The sequence below is a fragment of the Protopterus annectens genome, chromosome 3.part1 (genome assembly GCF_019279795.1).
Source record: "Protopterus annectens isolate FY-2018-M chromosome 3.part1, PAN1.0, whole genome shotgun sequence".
Lineage (NCBI taxonomy): Eukaryota > Metazoa > Chordata > Ceratodontiformes > Protopteridae > Protopterus > Protopterus annectens.
In genome coordinates this window covers 517868601-517885983 of record NC_056732.1, presented here as the reverse complement: position 1 = coordinate 517885983, position 17383 = coordinate 517868601, and the positions used below count along the sequence as shown (strand labels likewise).

The following is a 17383-nucleotide window of genomic DNA, read 5'->3' as shown; positions in this document are numbered from 1 at the left end:
ACTAAGAGCGAAGCAAATGTTCCCATACCAGAGTGTGTTCAAACCTCCGATTCCATTCCTGAAAATGTTCCAAACATTGCAAAGGTCGAACATTTTGTAGACACTGCTCCAGCTGCTAAATCCAATTCCCAGTTTTGTGTCACATGATATGGACGAATATCTAAGCCCAGTGTGAAATACGCAGCAACGTGGACTTAACTGTATATATATTTATATATATATATATATATATATATATATATATATATATATATATATAATGTACTTAGTCTTTTATAATGCATGACAAAGAATTACCTGTGATCTTTGCATGCCAAATAGACTCATAACGTTGCATGATCTATTTCTCAAAGAGGGAGGATGTAGATCAGAGTGAATGTGCTGTGTCTTTAAGAAGCATGCCATAGACTGTATGTGCATGTATAAATTCCAGACACGTGCAATCCCTAGTGCCATTTTGAAAGAGCAGCCAGAGCATGCATGCTCGCAGTTGTTAATTTGTATATAAGTTACTTTAGTTAAAGTCAGTAAACTTCTATAGTGATGTGTTTGTATAAAATAAAACTGCTTGAACAGAACCCACAAAGCCTCTTTTATTGTGTCCAAAGTAGGAGAGGGACAACTACATCCCTTCCCCCATCCAAGTTATCATCTCATTCCAGAAGACCTGGCAGGCCAGCTTGAAGCTCTTCTCCATTATCTAGTTATGTTTATTTTATATTGTCCATTGGTGCTTTCCCTTGCTGATCAACAAACTTGATCTGAGGTTAGTGAGGGCATAGGGGAATTACAGGCAGACAGTTTTGAAGCAGCTCCAGGCTAGGAGCACTAGCAGAAGAGTGGATGGGATCTGACAAGTTGCTCAGTTCCCAACACTTGCATCAGACAGACTAGGATGAAGAGAACCCAGAGTTATGGTAAGTACATAATGTCCATTTTTGACAACAGGAGGATTAAAATGCTCTTGTCAACATCAACCATGATCAGCATATTTGAACTGCAGTCTTTATCTCCTCTTGTGTCAACTCTTCCATTGACACTGGCTGTGTGGTTGCTAACTCTCTTTGCACAAAGTTCCTTTTTGGTTCCAGGTTTTGGGGCCAGGGAATTGAGCTTGACTGTGTCACTAATACCTTCAGTGTTATTCCAACCTTTGGTATCATCTGACCATGAGTCCTCAGGACTAAAAGTCTCAATGCTGACATTGGTTATGAGAGACCTCTTAGCATAAAGTGAGACCAAGTGACTGGTGCTGATGCATGTTTTAGTGTCACTATTGGTGCCAGTTGGCTTCCTTCCAGTGGCATCAGTAGTCTCACAAGTTGGGTATTTGATGTTAACCCCACTCAGTGTATGAGTGCCTCTGAGCACTTTGTACTGCACTGGCCCCAGCCCAAGTCCTTTTAACACTTTTCCTCTGGTCTTCTAATCTTTCCATCCCAAAGACAAAGACTGGAAAGATGCAGAAGAGGTATGTGTTACAGGGATGGATCACCTTCAACTTCTTCCTCGTTCCTGGAGGCGTCCACAGTGAAGAAACCTAGGCAGCACATATGGAAGAGGAATCGTGTTGATTCCCCTTTGAATTCTTTCAGTCCAGACACAGAGGACAGGAATGGGGACGATTCCACAACATCCCATCCATATGACCCAAAGTTTGGGGAAATCTTTGAGATTATATAGCTACAGGAGACTGGCCCACAGTCTGTAATCTCCCCCCAAATTACCTCTTGAGACGGTCTTGCTAAATTTCTAATCTCTTATCACAATTTCCTGGATGGTGGGCATTGCAGAAGGGTTGATTTTTTTTTTTTTTTTTTTTAAGTCAAGTATAGAAAAATTCATATTTCAGGTCTGTTGCCACCTATAACTCACTCAGATATTTCTATCTCTACATATATATATATATATATATATATATATATATATATATATATATATATGTGTGTGTGTGTGTGTGTGTGTGTGTACAGTTCAGTAGTGAACAGGCTCAGCTGTTTTTTGAAGACAGCACTTGAGTGGCCCCTAAGCCTGCCAACATGCAAAATCTGTCACTGCATGAAGCCTTGCTATGGCCTTTTTACATCTCTCATCAACACCAAAGATAATAAGTTCTACTCTTTGATAACCACCTCCACAGGCAGCATCCCTGGAATACTGTAGTCCAAAGTGCCCTTCATGACTACTCTTTGCTTTTCACTGTTATCCTTCCAAGTCTCTCTAGGAGGTGAAGCCATTCTCATAGCTCTATTTTGGCCTAGATATTTATAGTCCCCCCTGTTTTGGTCCTTTCTGCTAACTCCTTAGTTCTCAGTTTTAATGGACAGGAAAACTGCATACCTGCCTAGGGTTATCAAAATCTGTACCTCTGTCCATAGATCTAAAGCAAAAAAAAAAAAATGTACAAGAGCAACATCATTCACAAGTATTCGACATGGAACTCTCCATCTATTAAAGTCCACCTTTTAGTAGTTAATTTATTCTTAATACATTTATTATTATTATTTGTCAATGTTTCTGCAGTGCTTTGCTGGCTTCTCTTAGTGTGTCAAGCATTCCTTAGGGGTACCTTCCTTATCAGACCATCCCATTTAGAGGCCTGTACTTCTCTGGGACTTTAACTTCATATTCTCATTATCCACTTTTTAAACTGCTTCTGATGTGGAACTGATGAAGTACTGTCATGGAAGAATATCTTTCGAATGGTTATAACCTTTTCCAGAAATATTGCAGAGATTCGGGTCTTGTGTTTCTCTGCTTCATATCTGGCCTTTCACTACAACAGTGATTTTACAAATTTTACCTTTAATCCTAAGTTTGCCACATTGTTGTGCTTGAACCGGGGTATTTACCTCCACGTATTTTCCCTGCATTTTCTTTAATTATCATAAAATAGGTGATATCTTTTACGTCACCATAATGACAGACCTAGATGTTATGAGTCCATTCTCTTCAATATACTTACCCTCCATCATCTTACCTGGGGACGTATAAAGGCTCATGGTTTCGTATATTCTTACTTCTTCTACTTAATTATGCTTCAAGTCTTGAGCAATAGACTATTTATATGCTGAGTTGATATGAGCCTGCTATAAAGTTCTAAGGGTCTGATGATGAATTGTTAGCCAATACAAACAGCAGAATCACAATTGGTAAAAAAAAAAAAAAAAAATCAGTAGAATTCACATTTGGTATATAATTTACTTAGTATAACCACTTTTAGTGTAGAACTACACCATGTGCTTTATTTCCGCTAGAAATTAACTAACAAATGGACCAAACATTTAGAACAACCATCATTTCAAGTGTTTGAGCAGGAGACAACAGCTCTGCACTCCTAGCGCCAAACTTATATAAATCGACTCTATGGTTGCATAAACTTGGAGAAGGGAAAATCTCCCTAAACAGTGGAATCATTGCTGGTATACACTAAAATAATGCACCAGTAGTGATTTTCCATAGCAAACAGTGATCACATTTCTGTACACTGGCTCTTATTTTACTGACTATGACCTTTTGAAACTGACAAGAGTATCGTTAAGTTTAAAAAGTAAAGAGCAAAGAAATCAGGAACAATGGCAGACATTCTGTAAAAATCAGTTAACTAAACTATGTCTCGAAATTCAACTTAAAAATGCAACCACTTCATGCATGAGACTAATTGCACTGGACTGAATAAATACTTTACCAAATATGATTTTTAGTAATTGTTTTTACCATCTGTGATTCTATTAGCTCCATAAAGTGAATGATACCCGTACATACATATATATATGTATTTTTTATAATATTATGTGTATATGTATGTGTGTGTGTGTGTGTGTGTGTGTGTGTGTGTGTGTGTGTGTATATATATATATATATATATATATATATATATATGACCACAATAAATCATTTCAAAACTTTTCCCACCTTTAATGTGACCTATAACATGTACAATTCAATTGAAAAACAAACAAATCTGTTAGGGGAAAAAATTAAAAAAATAAAAAACGTACAATACGCTGGTTGCATAAGTGTTCACACCCTTAACCTAATACTTTGTTGTGTATGTACACCCTTAAACTAATACTTTGTTGAAGCACCTTTTGATTTAGCTACAGCATTCAGTCTTCTTGGGTGGGGTCTATCAGCATGGCACATCTTGGCTTTGCAGTATTTGCCCACTGTTCCTTGCAAAAGTTCTCTAAATCTGTCAGATTGCGAGGGCATCTCTTGTGCACAGCCATCTTCAGGTCACCCTACAGATTTTCTATTGGATTTAGGTCTGGGCTGTGGCTGGGCCTTTCCAAAATTTTAATTTTCTTCTGTTGATTGCATGTATGGTTGGGGTCATTGTCGTGTTGAATGGTGAAATTCCTCTTCATCTTCAGCTTTCTAGCAGATGCCTGAAGGTTTTGGGCCAAAAGTGACTGGTATTTAGAACTGTTCATAATTCCCTCCACCTTGTCTAAAGCCTCAGTTCCAGCTGAAGAAAAGCAACCGCAAAGCATGATACTGCCACCACCATACTTCACCATGAGGATGGTGTTCGTTTGGTGATGCAAAGTGTTGTTTTTGCACCAAATGTACCTTTTGGAGTTGTGGCCAGAAAGTCCAACCTTGGTCTCATCAGTCCATAACACATTTTCCCACATGCTTTTGGGAGACTTAATATATTGTTTTGCAAATTTTAGCTGGGCCTAGATGTTTTTCTGTGTAAGAAAAGGCTTCCATCTTGCAACCATACCCCATAGTCCAGACATATGGGGAATACCGGAGATTTTTGTCACATGTAGTACACAACCAGTACTTGCCAGAAATTCCTGAAGCTCCTTAAGTGTTGCTGTAGGTCTCTTGGCAGCCTCCCTGGCCAGTTTTCATCTTGTCTTTTCATCAGTTTTGGAGGGACCGTCCAGTTCTTTCCAACATCACCTTTGTCCCATATTTTCTCCACTTTTTGATGACCATCTTCACTGTGTTATGGTATTGGATTGACTCAATTCATTTTCTCCCCCACGTTATAACTACAGTAAAGAGTTGATTACTCCAAAAACAGTGGTTCAGTTCTTGACTGGATGTTCGTGTCCGATTCTGCTACATAGTCCCCAGTGGCACCCTCTCTGATTCCCTCAGTGATCACCTTCCTGTATATGCAAACAGACTTGGTACCCTTATGTCAAACAACACTTACTTTGAAATTTCTGTAACCTCACTAATTTTAACCCTGATACATTTAACAGAATTCTAAGCTCTTTTAACTGGTCTAGCTTGAAAAATATTCCACTCGATAAAGCTGTATACAGGTGTAACTCATTTTTTCTGAAAACTGGCTCCAACTAGAACAAAAAGAACAAAGAATAACCATACTCCTTGGTTATCCACTCAAAGCAGCCACCTAATATATGAAAGAGACAGGCCTTGGAAAGAATGGTTAAAATATAGATCTTCCCAAAACCTACATAATTTTAAAGAGCTACATAACTGTACTTAAAGACAGATTATTGCAGACAAGAAAATCTACTTCAGTAACCACTTACTAAATCAGTCTTTTTACCATAAAAACTTCTGGTCTTCTATTAACAATTTATTCCACCTGGGAACATCCACCACTTCTAATCCTGACCCAAATAACACTCCCTCTGAAATGGCTGCTCAATTTAACACACATTTTATAGAAAGCATTAAAGCTCTTATTAAAGATTTTCCTCCCAGCAATTCCGATAAGCTCTTTCTTCAGAGAGCAAACACCCCTTATTTCACACTAAAACCCATCCCAACCTCCTCTATCAACTCACTACTACTTAAACTGGAACCCTGTAATCCTTCAGTAGATAATCTCCCAGAATATCTTAAGATCACTGTGAGTTCTATAGCCTGTCCTATGTGCCTGCTAATTAACAGAGCTATCAAAGAATCATACATTCCATCTCTATTAAAAAAATTCTTCATCTTCCCCCTAACCTTATCTGATATAACGAATTTCAGACCTATTGCCATATTATCCCGTTTGTCAAAACTTCTGTAGAAGTGCATTCATAAGCAACTTCTTCAACATATTCTTCAGGAAAAGCTCCTGATTTCCACACAGCATGGTTTTATTCCCAACCAAAGCACTACTATGTTTATTAACTTTCACAAATACTATTAACAAAGTCAGAGATTAGTGCAAACTTGTTTCCTCTGTATTCCTTGATCTCTCTAAAACTTTTGATCTAGTCCCTCACCAAAAACTCCTCTACCAACTGTCTTCCCTCGGACTATCACAACAGACACTATGGTTTAACAACTGCTTAACTAATAGATACCCTTCCTTCCTGTCAATACTGGTGTGCCACAGGGCTCCATTCTTAGCCCTCTACAATTTAATATAATATATTCACTAACAATTTATATAAATCCTCTCAACAAGCTTCCCTCATGCAATACGCTCATGACTCTGCCCTGCCTTATGATTCTGACAATGTAATACAGCTTTAGAGAATTACTCAAGAAGCCTTTAATTGTTGAAATTTGGTTACAGGGTAATCACCTACTACTAAATCCCCCCAGAATAAATTACTTATCTTTTTTCCAAAATCCCCAACAACTTTAAAATTTGTTCCTTAAATAATACCATGATTGAAGTTACCCCACATAGAAAACTACTTGGCATGACAATCGACAACAATCTTGAATTTGATTTGCATATCCATAACAGCATCAAGAAAACCCATCAAAGACTAGGCACACTACACAGAGGAAAGAAATTCCTTACAGAATCTGCCAAGGTAACTCTAACTATCACTTACCTCTTACCCTCTCTCCTATATGGAACCCCTATCATGACCTATCTACAAGCCTCACTCAGTTCTAAACTTGAACAGTGCTATAAGAAAGTTGCCAGATTCACTTACAACAAACCTTACTGGACCCACCCCTGTTTAGCACCAAAACTGGCTTAAGCATCCTTATCACCTATCTTATATTCAGCTCAGCTTAACCCATAAAATCATCCATACCCCATCTACCTGCCCAGCAATTAGACCCCTACCCAAATACTATCTTCCAAATTGTCCCCTTCCATCAAACAATAAACATATGCTTTAAACAACTGCTTACTATCTACAAACTACAAAGGGCTGCTGGAGTCAATTTGTATTCCTATAGTGTAGCTAGAACTTGGATTAAAATTCCTATATCAGCCAAGTCAATTACATACCTTGATCTCTTCAAAACATTATTAAAAGACTTCCTCTGTGCCTCCTGGCTTTGTCCCTGCTCCTAATCTGGGACATAGCTCTCTAATACTTTCATCACCTTTCTTATATTTGTTTTTAAAGCACTGAATCACCTAGCATGATTTAAAGTCTCAGTACAAAGCTTGCAAATTTAATGTTTGTGAATATTAAATGAATTTTTATTATACTGACTATTATGCTGTGTATTCACTGAAACTGCATTATAAAATATGTTGTTGTAAATATTGATTGCATTCAATATGATACATACCTTGGAGCTTTTCTCCTTGGGCCTTTGCTGAAAAAGGGCACCTGTGGCCAGTCAGACTTTCCTGGTAACCAAATGTCAGTAAATAAATAAATAATATACTTTAGATTTATTTCTGTTTTATTTAATATATATGACATATATAATATATATATATATATATATATATATATATATATATATATATATATATATATACATACACACACACAAGCACACACACACATGCACACACAAACATGGATATATATATATATATATATATATATATATATATATATATATATATATATAGATTCACTTCATAACACTGAAAACTCAAAACACTGAAAATGAGAAAACTTCATAATATAGAAGACCAAAACACTGAAACTTCAAAACACTGAAACTCAAAACACTGAAAACACGTATCATACCTATACTGAGTTTAAACAACATAATCATAGCACTTTCCACCAAGTGTAAGCAGAGGTGTAAGACCCCCTGTACCCCCCATGTGGGGGGCTGCACCCCCCAGACCCCCTGCTACTTAAATATATCAACTCTAAGATTGCACTTAGTGTAGTGAAGTGCAATCTTGGAGTTGATATATATAAGTAACAGGGGGTTGTGCGGGGCTTAGGGGGGCTTGCCCCACTGCTTACATTTGGTGGAAAGTGCTATGATTTATGTTATTTAAACTCAGTATAGGTATGATATGTGATTTCAGTGTTTTGAGTTTTCAAGATTTTGAAGTTTCATTGTTTTACTTTCAGTGTTTTGAGTTTTAGTGTTTTGAGCTTTCAGTGTTATGAAGTGAATCCAGATATATATATATATATATATATATATATATATATATATATATATATATATATATATATTATATAGATAGATATATACACACACACACACACACACACACACACACACACACACACACACACACACACACACACACACACACACACACACACAAATATATATATCTGAATCTGGATCTGAAGCTTACTGTGAGTGCTCTGATGCCATTAGGTCTGGAGAGCTCTCAGAGTTGAAGCTTCCCTGTCAGATTTGAGGTTTTGCAGTCAACTCCAATTCTTTTGTAGCCATCTCTGCACCTCAGAGCTTCAGCATTGGGTAGCTTGGCTCCAGCTTCCACATTGGGGATTTTGCCCTTGGAGCAGGAGAGGGCTGCAGTCCGAAAGCTTGCCTTTTCAGATACAAGGTCTTCCTTTTCTCCAGGGTGATCTGGCTTTGAGGCTGTGAAGAGAGTTTTCTCTGCCTCAGCAGAATGGACAGATCCAACCCCCTCAAATTCTAAATCTTCACCCCTGACATTTCAGCATTCAGAGTGTCACCAAGTCTTTCCATGGGTACAGCCAGCACCAAGATCCCAGGCTTCCCCACAGAGAATCTTGATTTCTTCTTCCAATACCTCTCCAGAATGTCCTATGTAGGAGGTACCTAAGAAGAAGACTTGCAAGAGGAAGCACCTGAATTCACCAGAGGAGTCTGTCACAGAAGATACAGATTTTGATGAAGGTGAAGGATTCCCACTGTCATCTCCTAAAGATGTCTCATTTGGAGACATCCTAGATATCCTTAAGCGTAAAGAAGGCTGGACACCCAGCAACCCTTTGTCCGAGGAGTCTGTAATCCTGGGGGCCTTTGGTACTCACTCATCTACCTCCTGGGTGACTTGGCCCACCGATGAGCACATTGAGTTGATCTCTCGGTTGGTGCAGAAGGAAGCTGACACTATTGATCCTATACCTTGGACACCAGATAAGATTATGGTACCACCTATAGAGAAGCATTTTGGGGGAAAGAGGTGCCCGTTGATGCCATGGTCATAGTGGTGGCCACCAAAATGGAACTTGCTGAGGCGAGTTCCACTGTCTATCTCCCAAACAGGGAGTCTCAAGCAATGGACAGATTAGGAAAGCATATCTATGCTTCAGTGACCTTCGCTTTAAGGTCACTGAATTATTTCCCACATTTACAAGACTTCAGAAGGATTTGATACCCTCTCAGAAGCAATTTCTGATAAAGTTCAATTATCTGTGGCTTGTCAGTTGGCTACCACGCAGTCCATTTCCAAATCTTCCATGAGGTTGGTTTCACATGTAGCCAAAGGAAACTTAAGGGCAGTGGGTTCAGGCATTTCCATTAGGAGGCATGCCTGAATGCGCTTATGTGATTTTTCAGAACTCTTCAAGTCTTCGTTAATCAATGCTCCCTTTGATGATGCATCTTTGTTTGACCCCAAGGTAAAGGACACACTATCCAGGCGTGAACAGAATGGAAAGACCCTGTCTGCTGTGGACGTATGTTTTTCAACCCCTCAAAGATCCTTTTCCAGAAATCAACGAGGTGGTTGAAAGATGTGGTTCAAGAAGTCTCAGGGTCCATTCTGGGACACACATGGAGGAGATTCCCCTAGAAGGAGAGAAGGGAAGTCTAATTGATGATGACGCCCACATGGCAGAGGTGGCCCACAAAACCAGGGGTCCGGAGAATCCTTTTTCACGAAGCCTACCAGCAGTCTGGAAAGGAGGCGGGATTGTCCATCTCTAGAGGCAATCAGGGGATGTTTTTCCCTGCCCCAGAGATCCTGGCTAGACTTAACAAAGGATACTTGGGTGCAGAAGATTATTTCCAGAGGTTATGTAATTCCCTTTTCCCTTCCTCCTCCAAACTCACTAAAAATCCCTGATGTTCCACCCAGTCAGAGGGAACAAGCAGCAGTTCAAATTCAAAAGCTGCTAGAAAAAAAGAGTCATCCAAAAGGTCCCACCAGACCAGATAAAATCCAGAACTTACTCAAGGTTCTTTTTAGTGCCAAAGAAAACAGGGGACTGGAGACCAATTTTGGACCTCACCATCTTAACCGAGTCAGTTTGATGACCCAAGTTTCATATGGTCACAGTTCAGTCCATTCACCCATATCTGAGCAAGGATGACTGGATGTCTTCAGTAGACCTTCAGGATGTGTACTATCATATAAAGATGAACAGACAATCCAGAAGGTATTTACACTTCTGACTTGGAGCCAGTCACTACCAATTCAGAGTTCTGACCTTTGGTCTCACTACAGCCCCCAGGGTGTTTATCAAGTGCATGGCAGTAGTAGCAGCTCACGTGAGACTGCAATGATTCTGGTTGTTTCCAAATTTAGACTACTGACTCATTTCTGTTCCAACCGTGTATCAATTGATAAGGGCAAGAGACAAGGTTCTCCAGACTTGCTCTCTTCTGGGGATAACATAAACTATGAAAAGCCACAACTAGAACTAACTCAGACTCTAGAATTCATAGAAACAATTATCAACACAAAGTCAACCATAGCTTCACTACTGCCCTCAAGAGTTCAGACCATAAGATCATACATAGGTTAGAAAGATAATCTGCAGCACCAAGATTTCAGCCAGCCTGGCCTTTTAAGCTCAGAGATCAGTGGCAGCAGAGATAACATTAGTACCTTTGGCCAGATTTTACTTGAGAGTACTTTAGTGGATGCTAACAGCACAATGGTCAATACTTTACCAACCCATGTCTTATCAGATACGAATCACTCAGACATGCAAGAGAGATCTCAGGTGGTGAATTTGATCAGATTAGGTTCTACAAGGCCATCCATTTATTCCCCTCAGCCCAAGGCCATAATGGCCACAGATGCTTCCCAGCTAGGGTGGGAGGGGGCATTTTCTGGGGAAAACAGTTCAAGGCATTTGGTTCCCCAAAGAGGCCAACTTGCACATTAATGTTCTAGAGATGAGAGCAGTGCTTTTAGCGTTACAGGCCTTCCAAGATGCTCTCCCCTTGGGGACAATTTCAATTAAAGTGGACAATACTTTAGTAGTTTGGTACATCAACAAACAAGGAGGGACCAGATCCTACCCCTTGTGTTAAGAAGCTTTCAGAGTGTGACAATGTGCAATCTCATCCAACTGCTTTCTCATAGCAATGCACATTCCAGGGAAATCCAGTCTGATAGCAGACAAACTGAGCAGGTACATTCTTCTACCTCATGAATGATCTTTCAGCAAGAATGTCATGGATTTGATTTTCCATCAATGGGGCCACCCTTGTCATGATCTGTTTGCTTCCCCCCCCCCAAACAACAAATGCAGCAGATACCTTGCCCTAATTCTTCCACAGGGTGAATCCGTGAGGGATGCTGTACTTCACGACTGGGCCCTCAGTCTACTCTCTGCTTATCCATCCATTCTGCTAATTCCAAAATTCTTATATAAAGCTGCCATTTTGAAGAGCAAAGTCATCCCCATTGCACCCTCCTGGCATCAACAGATTTGGTTCCCCTACCTTTGGCCTCACTTGCTTCACCAACCTTGGATTCTGGATCTGACTCTAGACCTCCTGTCTCACCAGACAGGCATGATTCATCCAGACATAACCAACCTCAGGCTGACTGCTTGGCTTCTCCAATTCCATTAATAGCCAGACAAGCTATGCTGTCTTCACCTATCTGTCAAATACTTTTATCTTCCCATAAACCTTCTACCAGAAAACTCTATTCCAACAAATGGAAGAGATTTGTTTACTGGGCTCATCAAAATAATACTGAACCTTTTTCAGCCCCGATACATAGCATCCTTGAATTTTTGACACATATTTGTAAAGAAGGAGCTAATGCATCTACTGTTAAAGTTCAGTTAGCAGCGATATCAAATTTTCACATTGTTTTTTGATGGTTCTTCTGTTGCATATCATAAATCAATACAAACCCTTAATGAAAGGGACTCTTCTTCTGAGGCCCCCTTTTAAAGATCCTACTCCTCCATTGGACCTGAATCTGGTTCTGCAGGCTCTTACTCAGTCCCCCTTCAAACCAGCAGCTACATGTGACCTTAAAAACCTTTCTTGGAAGACAATTTTTTGGTAGCTATTACCTCTGCCAGATAAACTTCTGAGATTCAAGCCGTTTCCTCTAAACCACCATACTTGATTTTTCACAAGGATAGGGTTACATTACAGACTAATGCATTTCTTCTTCCTAAGGAGGTGTCAGAATACAATATCAATCAATCCATTGATTTACCAGTATTCTTTCCTAGATTTGCTAACAAAGCCGAATACATGTTGTATTTATTGGATTTCCACAGACAATTTTACCTACACAGAACAAAAGATGTCAGAAAAACTGACCAATTGTTTGTTTGTTTCATTTGCAGAAGTAAAATTGGGAAAAACAGTGGCCAAAGTTACATTATCTAAGTGGCTAACTGATTGTATTTCATTTGTTTATAATAAATTAGGCATTACTCTACAAAAAACCGTTATGGGCCAATTCAACTAGAGCCATTTATTCAGTATTTCAGTCCAGAATGTCCATGGATGATATATGCGAAGCAGCAACTTGGGCTAATCCTCATACTTTTATTACTCATTAAAAATTGGATCTGGTCTCCAGAGGTAGACAGTCATTTGGTTCAATGGTGCACAGGAATATCCTTTTTTGAGTACATCCTGGATTTTAGGTAGCTGGGGACTCTGTCCCAACAGTTGAGGATAGAATGAAAATTGACAACATCAAATAAAGAAGTTATGTACACCATGATAAAGGCACTGGGAACTAACATTGGGCGGCACAATGCCAGGGCACTTCTGTCGGCTAGGCTTGTAAAGGCTCCAGGGCCATTAGCTAGTACACACCTATAAACCTATAATGTTCCATTTGTGTTGTTAATTTTCATTCTTCCTCAACTCCCCACCCACCAACCTCCTATCCTGTGTAAACCTCTGGAAGAATGAATAATTACAGGACATGACTGTCCTTTATACTGAGCTCCAGATGTAGTCTACTTCCTGTTTCACTGCAAATATTTCCTTTCTACTAAATTCAGCAAACAAGACCTGAGGTACTTGGGGTTGGTGCATTATGGATAAGAGAGAAGCTTGAGAGTTTTTGGTTGCCTTGAACTTTAGCAACGGCTGAGTCAGATTTTAGGGATCAGATCCAAACCCATCAGTTGAGGAAGAATGAAAATAGACAACACAGATGGAATGTTATGGTGAGTACATAACTTATTATTCTGTTGTGTCATCTGAACAACAAGGACTTGCCTCATGCATGGCCTGTTGTTTTTGTTGTTTACCTGCTTCATTTTGAAGTTCTGACAGGAAAATATTGTATTTTTTTTCATTTTTCCTTCATTTTTATGATATTTACTTCTGACTTAACACTGCTACAGCCATTTGTTTTATTAAATCTTGATTTTACCGCAAATTACTTTATTTGCATTTTATGTGGGGATTGTTTTTATTTCTGGGAAGGGAATCTCTAAATACTTGTATATGCTGTTTTAAAATGTTTCTGTTTGATTTAAGGGCATATCTTTGATTTTTGACACTATGTTTGCTTGGTACTGTGGCTGTGAGCAGTAGATTGTAGAACAAGGTTTAGCACATTTAAAACTGTTTCTGCTATATTTTATGCAGTTTATCCGTATTTGTTGTGTGGGGACATAGTTTATATTTTCTATTGTTGCTGCATTTAGTCAACCCTTAATAATGTCAGTGTTTTATTCTGGTTGGTGTTTTTCCCCTGGCTTGATGAATCCTGATATGGTTACCCCCCACCCCCATCAAATCCAGGTGTACCTTAATTTAAAAAACAAACAAAAACAAACCTCAGCCTACAGTTTGTGAATCTGTCATCATTTTAAGCCAGCCTGTAGACCAGTTACTATTTTCCCCTTCACCCTCTGATGTGAGCCCACAGCCCTCAGTGGCATGGGAGTCACCGTTAGACACATCCTATTGCCCTTTAGTGAGTACACAGTAAGAAGAAACAGAAACTTCCACATGACAGGTTGTTACCATCTGTAAGACTGATGTGGTTGCTTAAGAGTGTTTTACAGCTAGCTAATCTAGGAGGCTATGCTCCTATTCAGAATGATCATGGGACTACCTTCTCTAGAGATCAGTGTATGGATGCAGATTTTGATGGAGACTCAGATGCAGATAGTAGAGAACACCTGAGTCCTTCCATTCTGATTCTTTGGAAGTTGAACAGGTTTAAAACCCAAGCAAGCGCACACCTTTCCATATATGTCTGCTAGATTTAGAGATGTATTTGAGTGAAAACAATCTGGAGCCATGCCAGAGACTGGCATAGTTTCTGGTTTTATTGTGGACGATAGTCTAAATGTTTTAGCAGATCCACCTCTGTTACCAGCCTTAAAAGATGTCTATAAAACTGCATGCAAAATCACTTTGGCTGGTTAAAAAGTTCTTAAAAAGGCTATGAGGAAACAGAAGGTATACTCTGATCTTGCAACTTCTCTTTCCTCCTTTGTCAACTGCCCTAGCTGGGTTTTCTCTAGCTGCCAACTGTAACAAAAGGACCCTTGGCTTTTTCTAACCCTGTACCGCTGGATAAAACTGGCAAGTGGTTTGAATCTCAGGGAAAAAAGTTGTCTCAGTCTAGTAATTTAGTCTTTATAATTTTAAAGTTCAGGGCTTTACGTGGACATTTATTTTGCAATGTGTTTACAGTTTAGATGACTTTGCTGCAACTTTGCCTGCTTAGATTGCTTCTAATGTGACTCAAGTTTCACAATATGCTTTCAGGAGTGTCTTGGAAGGTGCGGGCCTAATTTCTTGAAATGCAGCCACTTCAGTTGTATTCAGAAGGTATGCTTGGTTACATAACCAGAATTTTTCTGGGGATTTAAAAAAATAGTTTAAATGATCCTTTAAGCTCTGAATTTGCATTTGGTCCTGCTGCTACCAGGAGTCTCAAACAATGAAATGATAGAGGTAAATTGCTGCATGGGGTATCTAGAATGTTTCATATTCCCAGATTCTCCCTAATAAGGTGTCCAACCTAAGGCCAGAAGGAACATAAATCCCAGCCTAACAAGAGTCAGGGCACCATGAGTAAATGTCAGGAGGATAATGCTTCTAAACCAAATAAATGGGGCTCCTTTCCCAAAAAGATCAATCCCTAGCTAAGGAATGACAGTTCAAAGAATCATGGCATCCCATTCCTTCCTTCTGTCCCCCCTTCTCTTACCCCTTTCCCCAGGCTTTCACTCAACCCAGCAGTCTGGACACAAATAGTCTCAGATGAATGAAAGCTGAGAATAATTCAGTGAGGATACTCTTGGCAATGGACAGAAAATCCTCCTATATTCGGGGAAATCCCCCCCACACCCGCTCTATCTGAAACATCTGTTCTTTTTGGTACTCCTTCCTGCACCACAAATAGGGAAAGGAGTTTACTACAGAATTTTTTTTGGTGCACAAAATTGAATTATCATGGAGACCAATGTTAGATTTGTCATACCTAAATAACTTTCTGGAAGTACCCCATTCAAAATGCCAAACCTGAAAATGGTCCTACCTGTCTTCCTGACCACTGTTTCATAGTGACTTTAGATTTGAATGATGCTTATCATCACATTCCAATTGCTCTCAACTTCAAGTTGAATCTACAAAAGTCCTACCTCATACCCTCAAAAGAAATTATCTTTCTGGGTTGTATGACGGACAGAGAAAAAAGTATGGTCTTTCTACCAAAAGACAAAAGTGCTGAATTTTCAGAATATATTCAGAGTTCTCTCTTCAAAAAGCATCTTAAGCAAGACAGTTTCTCAAAATTCTAGGTTTGATGGCATCCTGATCCTTGTGATTCCACTGGCTAGCCTCTATATTAGAAAGATTCACTGGTATTTAAAAATGGTTAGACCCAACACTTGTATTCCTTAAAGTTCCAGGTGTCAGTGCTGGAAATGAAAAATCAGAGTTACAGTGGTGGAGGGCTCAGATGTCTCTCAATCTAGGGCTAACCTTTTCCCTCCAGACCTCAGTGCAATCAGTCCAGATGGACTCATCAGATTTTGCATGCAGAGCATTGTTCAGGGGAGTTCAAGTGCAAGGCAAATGGGACCTTTCAGATGCTACAAAGCACACAAATGTCAAAGAAATGATAACAGTATTTTAGACCTTAGTGTCTTCACCACGTATGGTCTCTGGGTCCCCTTTTACTAGTCATAGACTACACCACAGTCATATGGTACATGAACAAACCATGGATTACAAGGTCATGCCCTCTTTGCCAGTTGGCTGTGATGGCTTGGCAGCTAGCCTTACAACATTATCTAACACTTTAGGCCTCATACACTCTATCCAAGCAACACATAGTGGCAGACAGACTAAGTAGATCTTGGAGAGAACCTCACAAGTGGAAACTCAGGACAGAGGTCTGCCTGGATTTGGTCCAGATGTGGGGAACACCTCAAATAGTTCTGTTCACCTCTTTTCAAAACAAGACTATGAAGAAATATTTTTGAGACATTCTTGCAGCCATTCTTGGAAGACAGAAGCATTCTCATTCACTTGGATGGGTATGTTCCCTTATGCATTTTAACCCTTTCCACTGATACCCAAGGTACTTCTGAAGATTCAGAAAGAATTATCAAAGATCATTGTGGAGACCCACATTTGGCCCAGGCAGAGTTGGTTCTCCCTTTTAATGGAATTGGCAGGGCAGTTACCACAAGCTTCCTTAAACTCTGGATCTGCTCATACAGTGCCAGGAGTGACTGGTGTACTCCAGCATAGACCAATTGCAGCTGACAGCCTGGATGATTCTGTCTTGGTATTTGTTAGCCATTCGTTACATGAGGATTTGCAGTAGGTATTGAAGGAAGCAAGAAAATATGTGACTAGAAAATTGTATGTTCACAAGTGGAGGAGGTTTTCTAGGTGGTACCTAACTGATATCTGTGGGCCCGGTATGTTGTTTACCTCTCTGGTTTTGAAATATTTGTGTTAGTTACTCAGTGATGGCTTATCTTCTGCATCTATCAAGGTGCATTTTGCAGTCATCTCAGCATGTCTTCCCATGGATCGCCCTCTTTAATTCCTTTTTTGTGGTCAGTTTATGAAATGAATGTACATG

General features: G+C 39.5%; 1 protein-coding gene across 1 annotated transcript in view; it reads left to right on the top strand.

The window, feature by feature from the left end:
- The window catches only part of LOC122798197 (tetratricopeptide repeat protein 21B-like), a 1733894-nt gene that overhangs the window by 1300788 nt on the left and 415723 nt on the right, over window positions 1-17383 (top strand). The gene's annotated exons all lie outside the window — the stretch shown is intronic.